Raw genomic sequence first — 11522 nt, forward strand, 5'->3', positions numbered from 1 at the left:
CCTATCAGAACAGTGCTCACTTGCGCATCAGTGGCTTTTGGTAAGCCAATGCAAGTGACCAGTAAAAGTTATAGGTTTCTTCTGATATATAAAAAATTTTGCCCCTCATGTAAATGCTTCACCTATTTTGGGAAAGATCATGTTGATACTATCAAATGCACACTGTGCTCCCAACCTGCCCCTTATAAAATGAAGGACACATCAAAATTTAAGGAAAATGGAAACTAAAGGCCTTATAATCTGGGAAAAAAAAGTTGAATGTAAACCTTATATTGGTAAAGTTTTAAGTGTGCAGAATAGTACATAAAGCATTCAAATATTTTTTAAACCCTAGAGAAAAATAGTACATATATAACAAAATCTGCCAAATCTCAGGGCTTTATTTAAAAGGAAAAATTATACGACATAGTAAAAAAAAAAAAATCACAATGGATCTTCTGGTGGGGGGACTCAGTGGGAGCTCTATGGGGAGGTGGGGACCCCAGAAGATGTTACACACGTGTGTCCATTAGTCAAACATGTACCATTTAGACTTGGGCATTCTGATGTATGTACATTTCATGTCAAAGGTTACAAAATACAACCCTCATCATCATCTTCATCAAGTGAGGGGTGGGCAGCAGAGCCATTAGAAGCTCACAGAATGTGAGGGATCGTGGAGACTGAGTGATGCATATTTTCTGCCTGCATTTGTTTAAAATTTCCCATAATAAAAATTTTTTGAACTCTCAAAGCTCTGGTAGGAGGAGGATTTTCAAGGTTTTGCAATAATTGAAGAGGTCATAAAAATGTGCATTTCAAAAATATAGTAGGTGGATGTGATAAATAAGTGAACAGGGAGAGAAAATCAGGGAAATAGGTTTAGAGCAACACACAGTAAAGTACGTATTTTCACTGTGCGACAAGTTCCTGTGAATTAAAACACACACCGAACCCTCACTCAGAAGGAGAAGCAAAAAATTAACGTACTTCACACGATAGAAACATACTGGTAAACAAACATCGATAGACCCCTGCAAATAAGCAAATGCCTGTAAATTAAAATTTTCCACCTATTTTGTGAGATTTGTTAAAAAGCTTAATACTTGGTGCTGGTAATGATGGAATAAAATGAGCATAATTTTGAGATGAAGATTCCCAGAAAGTTTTGGAAGGAAGATGGGGATTTTGTTTTGTAAATATCAAAAGTCCTAAATACATGAAACATTTTTACCCAATAATTCGAATGCTGGGAAATTAGTCTTAGAAAATAAAGCTTTTGGCCTAATTGTGGTTCCATCAACACGTTAAGATATTTAACTACAATTTGGTGTTAAACTCTGGTCCAGACACACTGACAGAACGTGACGTAACCATCAAAAAGACTTTAATAAAATCCAGTCACAACGTGAAGCATACTTAATCCCCAAGAGTTTCAAAAGCTGAAGAAATGGGACTCCACTCACAAGAAAGGAACAGAGTAGGAGATGGAGGGAGCAAATGACCAGATGGGCTCAGTGGCCAGGGAGTCCCCAACAGAGGGCATCCGAGGAGAGAAACAGGACACCAGTGGGACCACACTATGGAGTCTTGAAAATCTCCATAACAGGAGCACCTTTGATCAAGACACCGTACTGATCTGGCACATCCTTGACATGTCGGAAGCCTGAAAAGCGATAACAGTTCTAGGAAAGAATTCTCCAAGACATGCTACTTCTAATTTCCATTCACTTGGGGCACCAGCTTACCAGCTGTTTACTGATACCCAAAACGTCCTTTAACTGGGGACTTCATGAAAAACCCCAAGAAGTGTTAAAAATGACTGGCCCCGAACTTTAAATACCTATGAGGCTGCAGTGAAGATTACTTTGCTAACAATTAAAATCCTTGAAATCTACAACAGCAGTTAGCAGCCATCAAGTTTTTTTTTTTTTTTTTTTTTTTTAAGATTTTAAGGTAATCTCTACATCTGACATGGGGCTCGAGCCCACAATCCTTAGACTGAGTTGCACTTTCCACTTACTGAGCCAGCCAGACGCCCCTATCAATATTCAGTCCTTTCTGATGCGGGTCTTGGTTACTAATATTATAGATAAGAGATAATAAATAGAACAACACGGCAGATGTACAGGCAAATGAAGTAGATTATACAATGATAATCTTTAATCTGGAATATTTCCTAAGCCTGTGTTTTTCACAACACTCACATTTTTAGGTGTAACAGGCACCCGATGGAGTGCACAGATTTTAAGCATACAATTCAAATGAGTGTTGAAACATCATACACCCTGGTTACGGCCACCCTAAGATGCCAAGATGCCCAGCACACCTCTTCCCACCCTGCCCAGGAAATCGCTGGTTTCTACCACCATGTTTCTTCCAGCTGTTCAGCCTCATATAACTGGGACCCCACGTGTGCTCTTCTGTATCTGACTTCACTCAGCAAAACATTTTGAAATCCGTCTATGTCATTGCGTGGGTCATAGTGCCTTCCTTGTTCCTGCTGGGGAAGTGTTTCTCTGTAGGAATAAACTGCTTCACTTACCCATGCGACTGCTCAGTGGACATCTGGGCTGTTCTCTACTCTTAATTATAAACAATAAATGCTCCTATTTCTGTTTATCGCACGGGCATGCACGTGCACTCGCGTCTCCACTTTTCTGAGATAGGTATCCAGGGATTAAAGCATCATGACGTACAGATGTGTTAAGCTTTACAAGAAACCGTGTTCCCAAGCAGTGTCCTCTCCTCCTGTCTGATGGAGGGCGTGGTGGTGGCACTAGAAGGGCACAGAGAAGCGGGCTCCCCGTGTTCTTCTCTGTGTGGCCCCTTCCTGTTTGGATTCTAGGCTCCGGGAACACAGTGGTGGACCTACGTCACCTCTGTTTGTAGGACTCTTCACGATTAAACCTAAACCTGTAATGTCGTCTCATTGTGCTCTGCTCTGGCATTTCCTGCCAAATGGCAAAAGTTCTTCCCCCACGTTTCTAGTTAATTATGTCAACAGAGAAGAAATGTAAACAAGAAATCGGTTAACTAAGGCTGCAATTAAGAGTACTTTAAAAATTTGCATTAGATTTTTAGTGACCATACACATTTATATAGAACGCTTCTTCTAAACAATGATATGCAGGCATACCCTGCTTCGGGTGGTACATGTCATATCGGATGCGGATTTTCTTCGGTAACACTCTGCCCTGTGACAACTATGGGGACAAGAGAGGATTGGTACTTGCATACATTTAAAATTACACACATAAAAAATTCATCACACGTATACCTCAATCCATCAGGATCCCCACATGGACCTTCAGGAAAAAATGATTTCACCTGACTACTCATGTACTTGGGCACACATAATCTAGGGTTTGCCTAAACTGTGCTAATCCATCCATATGCTCATCTCTAGAAGTTCCGGATAAATTCCCAGAAGGCAGAGATTGATTCAATCTCCCTAGTAGGCTTCTAGCTGCCTTGAACAAATCATCACCATCTCTCTTGTACACTTGGAGTCAATTTCCAAGAGCCTTCAGTTTAGTTAGATGATGTCCAGTTAAGGGTTACACGGCAGAACTGCACACGTCTCATTCAAGGTGTTTTTTTAAGTTGCTAATAACTACTTGGAGACAACAAATCCCGTCAGATAATTAGAGCATCTGTTTCTCATTGTTAGTGACTGTTCTTTGTCTGATCTCATTAGAGTTAAGATGCTCTGTTTCTTGGTGTGCAACTAATCTTCACTTGCACGCTGGACATTTCAGGCATTGTGCTCAGAGACCCTGGGTCCTATTTAAATCTCCTCTCTTCTCAGGCCATTCAGCCTATTTAAGTATAGAATACACGTACCTGGCTGCTTTGGGGACTATGGCTGAAAGGTCGACTCGCAAGGCTGTTCTACCATGCTGGTGCTTGTCCCTGTTCTTAGGCGCCAAACCTTTGGCAGTGTTGGTTCAACTCCAGGGTGGCCTCAGACTTCACACGCTGTCTTCAAGGACCCTGTATCGTCCTAATATTCCTCCCATTTGGGGGAGGGGAGCAGCTCTACTCCCTACTGCCAAGCACGCATGGGCACATGGCTCGACTCTGCTCCCCGTGAGATAGGAGCCCACTGGGGAAGGGTGTGAGTGGGGCATTTCCCGGTGCTCAGTTGGGGTAGGCTGGGCACCACTGAAGACCCATCCTGGGGTCCTAGCAGGTCCTTTGGCTAGACAATGTGGGTGTTCCTTGGGTCTTTTTTTTCCACCTCTACCCACTGGGTTTCAGGGTCAAGGTATGGAAGAGGCAGTGCTTCCCATGGTCAGAGGATCTAAAAAATAAAAATCCCTGTATCTTTCTCACATCCCAATGCCCTTAGTCTAATTTTTACCCCACCTGTAAGAATTTTGTGACATTTGGTTTTTATGTTAGTCAGAGTTTTTAGCTGTTTGGAAAAGGAGTGGAATGCATTTACTCCATCTTGCCTAGAACTGGAAATTGCCATTTTTTTTTTCCTGTATGTACAAACGAATCTTAAGACAAAAAGTATCAGGAATCCTAAAAGGGAAGGACGAGAGGTACTTAGAGTGTTTCTGGGTTTAAGGCTTTTATTCCAGCCTCTGCCTCTCTCATTGCAGACACGGGCTTCAGGAAAGCCAGATGCTTAGGGTAAACGTTCTGGACTGTTGTCTCCACGTGACACTAAGGCAGCTCAGGGACTAGAAACAGAGAAAAGCGCCAAGAGCAGAGACCAGAGCAGACCTTTTAGCTCCAAAGTGACGTTGCATCTTTAGGAGCAGGAAAGGCAAGGAGTCCGGAACGCAGAGAACTCAGCTTGTGGGCTTGGGCGTTTCACTGTGGCTTCCACGTCCTTTGTGTGTCCTCTGGCTCTTCAGCCACAGGATGCCAGCAGTCACAGTTCAGAGGAAGACACCCCTCCAACACAGAGAAGCACAGACGTGGAGAGGGCCCACGGACACGAACCAGCAGAGGGCTGCACCTCCTTCCGCCTCCAAGACACGCCAGGCTCTCATTCTCCACCCCTTCTAGCAGTGGGATGATAGTTTTAGACAATCCTCGTGGCTCCTCCCTCTTCCTTGCACTACCAAGATTCCAGAACCATTTCTTCCACAGAGCTCTGAGGTGATTGGCTCAGATTGTATTTTCCTGAAAAGGTCTTTATTTGGTCTTAATTTTTTAAAGTCTGTTTTCACGGAGTGTTCTAGTCCTGTAGTTTATTTCCAGTTTAAGAAGTCCATTCCATCATTGCTGCAGCAGTCCCTTTAAAGGGACCCACTGGGGACTTTCTCCCTCTCCATCTTTGTCTTCTGGAATGTAACCACGGTCTCTCAAGACACAATTATATTTGGCTGAATCTAGGATTTCTTAAATCTGAATTTTTCAGATTTGGAAAAATTTTGAACTTTTCTCCAAATGTTGCTCCGGTCCTATGATGCTGGGAATCAGGCCATACATTTTCACACCTATACTTCCCTTGTGACCTCTGTTCCGGAGTCCCCACCTCACCTTTTCTTTGTACAATTATTGCATAAATTTGCTCCTGACCTGTAATTCAGTTTATGAATGCCCCTCCCTACAGTTTGAGGTGTTTAACAACACCTCAACTGGATTATACGTTAGTGATTACAGATCTATAACATTCCTTCTGGTTCCATCATCTAGATTCCAATTCTTGGGTAAAATTTTCCACCTTGCCATCTAATTCCCTAACCATATTCATTAGAGCTAAAAATTTGAGACATAGGAATAATGTATGCTTTGCCCGGAGCCTTCCCCTAGGATGTCAGGTCACCGCCACTGAGGGCTACACAAGAGAATAAAGCCCATTGGTATTCTTCCAGTCACAGGCATCACAGCTCACTGGGATGCACTTAGAGATGGAATGTCTTGTGTCTGCCCATTCTCAGGGTCGTGGGCTACTCTTGAAGCAGAGCCCTTAAGAGTCTCTGTGGGAGCTCGTGGTTCTACTTTGCTGGGCTTAGGGTTTAGCTTCCTAGCTACTGTTTTCATTTCTTGGTCATTCACTCCTTAGCAACTTAGAATATGGTGATTTCAGAAAGGAAATTCCATACAGAATGCCAGGCCTTGTATTTTGTAATCTTCTGGTCTCCAGGGTCTTGCCCCCTTAAGTCCTACTTGCCTTGACAGCTTTCTAATGCTCTCAAGTAGTTGGGGACTTTGTGCAATTTATCCAGTTACGTTGCTTGTTCTTGATGAGAAAGTAAGTCTGATATAAGCTGTGACACAGGTGGAAGCAGGAACAAAGTATTTTTGAGAGTGTACACACACAAGTGTGCAGGGGAGGGACAGGGAGACCGAGAGAATCCCAAGCAGGCTACACACTGTCATCACGGAGCCCAACATGGGGCTTGATCCCACGAACTATGAGACCATAACCTGAGCAGAAACCAAGAGTCGGATGCTTAACCAACTGAGTCACCCAGGCACCCCTGCTTTGTCTTAAATATTGATTTCAATGAAGTCAGGAGTCAACTCTTGTTTATAATTAGGTCACCAGCTACGGTCTTTGATTCTACACATGGCCAAGGTCCCATGTGCTTGAACTTGCTTAATGTATACCTTTTAACAGAGAAGACTTCATTTTACTGCATTTCAATTTACACATTACACATATATTCAATATATTCATTTATATTTTATATGTAGGTAAGATTTAAACATTGTTTTTAATTTTACATTTATTTTTGAGAGGGAGCGAGCACGCGAGCAGGGGAGGGGCAGAGAGGGGGGAGACAGAATCCGAAGCAGGCTACAGAATCTGAAGCAGGCTCCACACTCCGAGCTGTCAGCACAGAGCCCGACGTGGGGCTCGATCCCACAAACTGCAAGATTGTGACCTGAGCGGAAGTAACCAACTGAGCCACCCAGGCGCCCCCTTAAACATTACTTTTAAATCTATGATGGAAAAAATTTATTTTCCACTCATACTCCACCCCCCACCCACCATTATTTTCCTTTTGCAGAAAGGACCTTAGTTTTGGAGTAGTTTCTATTGTTATTTGTCCCCATGTTCCTAAGTAAACTACACCTGCTACTTGGGCAAAAGTAATGAGTTTACTAGAGACAGGATTATAAATGCAGATAAGTCGTCAGTATATATAGGTTTGTATATCGGTATCCAAGACACCTTCCAGCTGTCACATCCAACGGGAAAGTTTAGTCCTTCCCTGAGTTAGATTAATATAAAGAAACCCATCGTGTTTGCAACATTACAGTGATCATGCCAAAGCAAGGTTGATCTCAGCAGAAGACTTCCAGCATCTGGAGACAGATCTTTTCAAAGTGGCTGCAGTCCATGGCAGCATTACAGACACAACCCCTCCAACCTTCCGTCCTCCGCTATTGTAATCCTCAACCCCCAAAACACCCTGGGTTCTTTCTGAAGCCCTATTGTCCCAATCATTCTTTCCCACCTCCTGTAAGCCAGGACTGGATATGCACATAGGCTAGACCATGGTGTCACCACCTTACTGCTGGGCCATTATGCCTCCACTCTTTTGCAGAAGTCCCAAAAGCAAACAAGACAGCTGCTGTTCCACGCATCTATCATTCTTTTGGACACTGACCCTGACTCAGGAAAGGTTTCACCTGCAGACCCAAGTGTGGTCCTCTCTATCCCAGTTAGTCTGGGAGGTTTTTTCCATTTGTTTAAATACAATGTAAACTCTAGAAAACAGGCGTTTTTGCCACTGTACCCCAACACTCGATGTAATGTCTATCACAGGACTAAATATTCCTCTGCGAGAGGGTATAAAGTAGTATAAACGATCCATTCAACAGCACCAACCTATGGCTCGCCAGTCCATACAACTAGCTGTACACCTGTCCCTTCTTTTCTGTTTCCTCTTGGATTTCTGCAGGTTTTCTCTGGATCCCTTCCATGACTATCACTTCCCTTCTCTTCCTCTTTGCATTGAAGCACACTGAAGTTCTTTGGTCTTAAAAATCAAAACCAAATAAAACCACCAACCCTTAGAGTCCACATGGCACACTGGCCGCTCACGTCTGTAAGAGATGCCTGCATATCCTAAAATCCTCCACACCCTTCTTCTTCCCTACCGTGCTCCATCCAAACTGATAGACACACCAAAGAGTGTAAAATATTGTGAATTCATGCGGGCGAGGTCCTGCAGAACGCGTGTAGGAGTGGATCCTGGGAGTGTGCGGGCTGAGGACAGAGTTTAGATCAGGCTGAAATCACTTGCAGAGGATGGAGTCACTGGTACCCATCGCTGAGCTAGCCTGAGGTGCTCAAATTTGCTCTCAAGTACACCAAGTGACCCAAAGACTTTGACAGAATTCATTTATCATTTGTGATCAGTAATCCCTTGTTCCCCCAGAGGGTCTAGAATTTACTTCTTTTATGAAAAACCTTGATACGCATTTTCTGAAGGGAGTTGCATGATCCTTGAAAAATAGTTGAGTTGCTATTGGGCCAAGGCAGAAGACACAGGTGAGAAGAGAGGGTATCAAAGTCATGGGTTGTATTTAATTGTCAGAAGGCAGGTCAGCATGTTCATAACAATGGTACAGGGTGGACATAGCGACTCCCTCCGTGTGTGATGCCTACTATGCTCTCAGTTATCTTAGAGAGTTTGTAGACCTGGTTAAATACCCCCACCTGATAGATGTTGAATTAGGTATTTGTTCTTCTACAGAAGAATCGGTTTTCAAACTAGCAGTATTTTTCTAAATCTAAGAGGGTTGATCAATTCAGTTGAATTATTAGAAGGGGTGAAATGAAGGTTCCGGTTTCTGGAATAAATGTGGCCCATGTACCGCTACTTGGGTTATGCTGCATTTAGCCTTCCCACCGGCTCTGAAGATGATGTCTATCCCTAAACAAGGAAATGGAGACTCAGCACATGCACATCTTATCTAAGTGTGCGCAGTTAATGTGGGACATGGCAAAGCCCGGCTAGAGCCCGTGTCCGGGACCCCCGAAACCATCATCCTCTCAACAGAGTGATGCTTCTGCCATCAGACTTTGCCTGGAGGAAATTGTGGGCTAACACTGCAATGCAACATCGAAGTGCATTACCTCATAATCGAGCAGGTCCTTGATTTGTGTGTGTGCATGTGTGTAATGCAAGTACTCTCTTGTTAAAAGACAAACATCAGGGGCCCCTGCGTGGCTCAGTCAGTTAAGCATCTGACTTCGGCTCAGGTCACGATCTCATGGTTTGTGAGTTCCAGCTCTGTGCTGACAGCTCAGAGCCTGCTTCAGATTCCACGTCTCCCTCTCTGCCCCCCTTCCCCAACTCATACTCTGTCTCTATCTCAGAAGTAAACAAAATAAAAAATAAAAACAAACATCTTTAATGGGGAAACATGGAGTTTTCCCCCTAAAAAGGCAAGGACATCCACTTTTACTCAACATAGTACTAGAAATCCTAGCCGCAGCAACAGACAAGAAAAAGAAAAGGCATCAAAGTTGGCAAGGAAGAAGTGAAACTTTTGCTATTTGCAGATGACGTGATACTACATGCAGAAAACCCAAAGAAAGACTCCACCAAAACGCTGCTGGAACTGATAAATTAAGTCACAGGATACTAAGTCAACATACAGAAACATTTTGCATTCCTATATGCCAAAAATGAAGCAGAAAAGAAATTAAGAAAACATTCCCATTTACAATTGCACCAAAATAAAATACTTAGGAATGAACTGAACCAAAGAAGTGAAAGACCTGTACTCTGAAAACTATGAAACACTGACAAAAGAAATAGAAGAGGACACAAATGGAAAGATACTCTCTACTCATGGATTAGAAGAATATTAAAATGTCTACCATTTAGGGGCACCTGGGTGGCTCAGTTGAGCATCCGACTTCAGCTCAGGTCACTATCTCACAGCTCATAAGTTCGAGCCCCGCGTCAGGCTCTGTGCTGGCAGCTCAGAGCCTGGAGCCTGCTTCCGATTCTGTGTCTCCCTCTCTCTCTACCCCTAACCCACTCGCATTCTGTCTCTGTCTCAAAAATAAACATTAAAAAAATGTCTACCATTTAGTAGACCACTTGGTCTACTACCAAAGCACCCTATACATTAAATTCAATCCCTATCAAAACACCACCAGCACATTCACAGAGTTAAAACAATCCTACAATTTATATGGAACCAAAAAAGACCTGGAATAGCCAAAGTAATCTTGAAAAAGAAGAGCAAAACTGGAAGCATGACAATTCTGGACTTCAAGTTATATTACAAAGTGGTAGTAATCAAAACAGTATGGTACTGGCACAAAAAAATAACACCTAGATTATTAGGACAGAATACAAAAAACCAGAGATGACCCACATATGGTTAATTTTCCACAAAGAAGGAAAGAATACCCAATGGGAAAAAGACAGTGTCTTCAACATAGGGTGCTGAGAAAACTGGACCACTTCATTGTATCTTACACAAAAATAAACTCAAAATGGATTAAAGACCTAAATGTGACATCTGAAACCATCAAAATCCTAGAATATAGGCAGTAACTGCTTTGGTATCAGCTGTAGCAACATTTTTCTAGATATGTCTGAGGCATAGGAAATAAAAGCAAAAATAAACTACTGGGACTTGGTCAAAATAAAAAGCTCCTACATAGTGAAGGAAAGAATCAACAAAGCTAACAGCCAACCGATGGAAGGGTAGAAGATATTTGCAAATGACATCCCCGATAAACGGATAGTATACAGCATAAAGAACTTAGAAAATTCAACACCCCAAAACTAATAATCCAGGTAAAAAAAGAGGCCAAGGACATGGACATTTCTCCAAAGACGACATGCAAATGGCTGACACATGAAAAGATGCTCAATGTTACTCATCAAGGAAATGAAAATTAAAACCACAATGAAAGAGTACCTCACACATGTCAGAATGGCTAAAATCAAGACAAACAGGTGTTGGCAAGGAAGTGGAAAGGAAGGAACCCCCTGCACTATCGGTGAGAATGTTAATTGGTGCAGCCACTGTGGAAAAAATACTCCGCTTCCTCAGAAAGTTAAAAATGTAACTACCCTATGACCCAGCAATTGCACTCCTGGGTATCTACCCAAAGAATACAAAAATATGGATTTGAAAGACAGATGTACCCTGATGTTTAGAGCAGCAGCATTTACCATAGCCAGGGTATGGAAACAGCCCACGTGTCCACCATTTGACGAATGTATAAAGCAAAGGAGATATACATACGCCACAGACTACTATTCAGTCATCAAAAAGAAAGTTTGGGGCACCTGGGTGGCTCAGTCGGCTCAGGTCATGATCTCGCGGTCCGTGTGTTCGAGCCCCGCGTCGGGCTCTGTGCTGACCGCTCGGAGCCTGGAGCCTGCTTCCGATTCTGTGTCTCCCTCTGTCTCCGTCCCTTCCCTGCTTGCGCTCGGTCTCGAAAACAAACGTTAAAAAAGTTAAAGGAAGGAGATCTTGCCACTTACAACCACACAGAGCTAGAGACTATAATGCTAACAAAATGAGTCAGAGAAAGACAAATACCATATGATTTCACTCCTAAGTGGAATTTAAGAAACAAGCGGGGGGGG

General features: G+C 43.0%; 1 long non-coding RNA gene across 2 annotated transcripts in view; it reads left to right on the top strand.

Moving 5' to 3' along the window:
• The first annotated feature begins 2390 nt into the window (after positions 1-2390).
• Positions 2391-11522, top strand: part of LOC121014897 (uncharacterized) — a 20446-nt gene continuing 11314 nt past the window's right edge. For both annotated transcript variants that reach the window (XR_005783489.1, XR_005783490.1), the window contains exons 1-2: positions 2391-2404; positions 5755-5762. This is a non-coding gene — a long non-coding RNA (uncharacterized LOC121014897). The remainder of the gene's footprint in view (positions 2405-5754; positions 5763-11522) is intronic.

This window comes from Herpailurus yagouaroundi, unplaced genomic scaffold (assembly GCF_014898765.1).
Source record: "Herpailurus yagouaroundi ecotype Mexico unplaced genomic scaffold, PumYag 203, whole genome shotgun sequence".
NCBI lineage: Eukaryota > Metazoa > Chordata > Mammalia > Carnivora > Felidae > Herpailurus > Herpailurus yagouaroundi.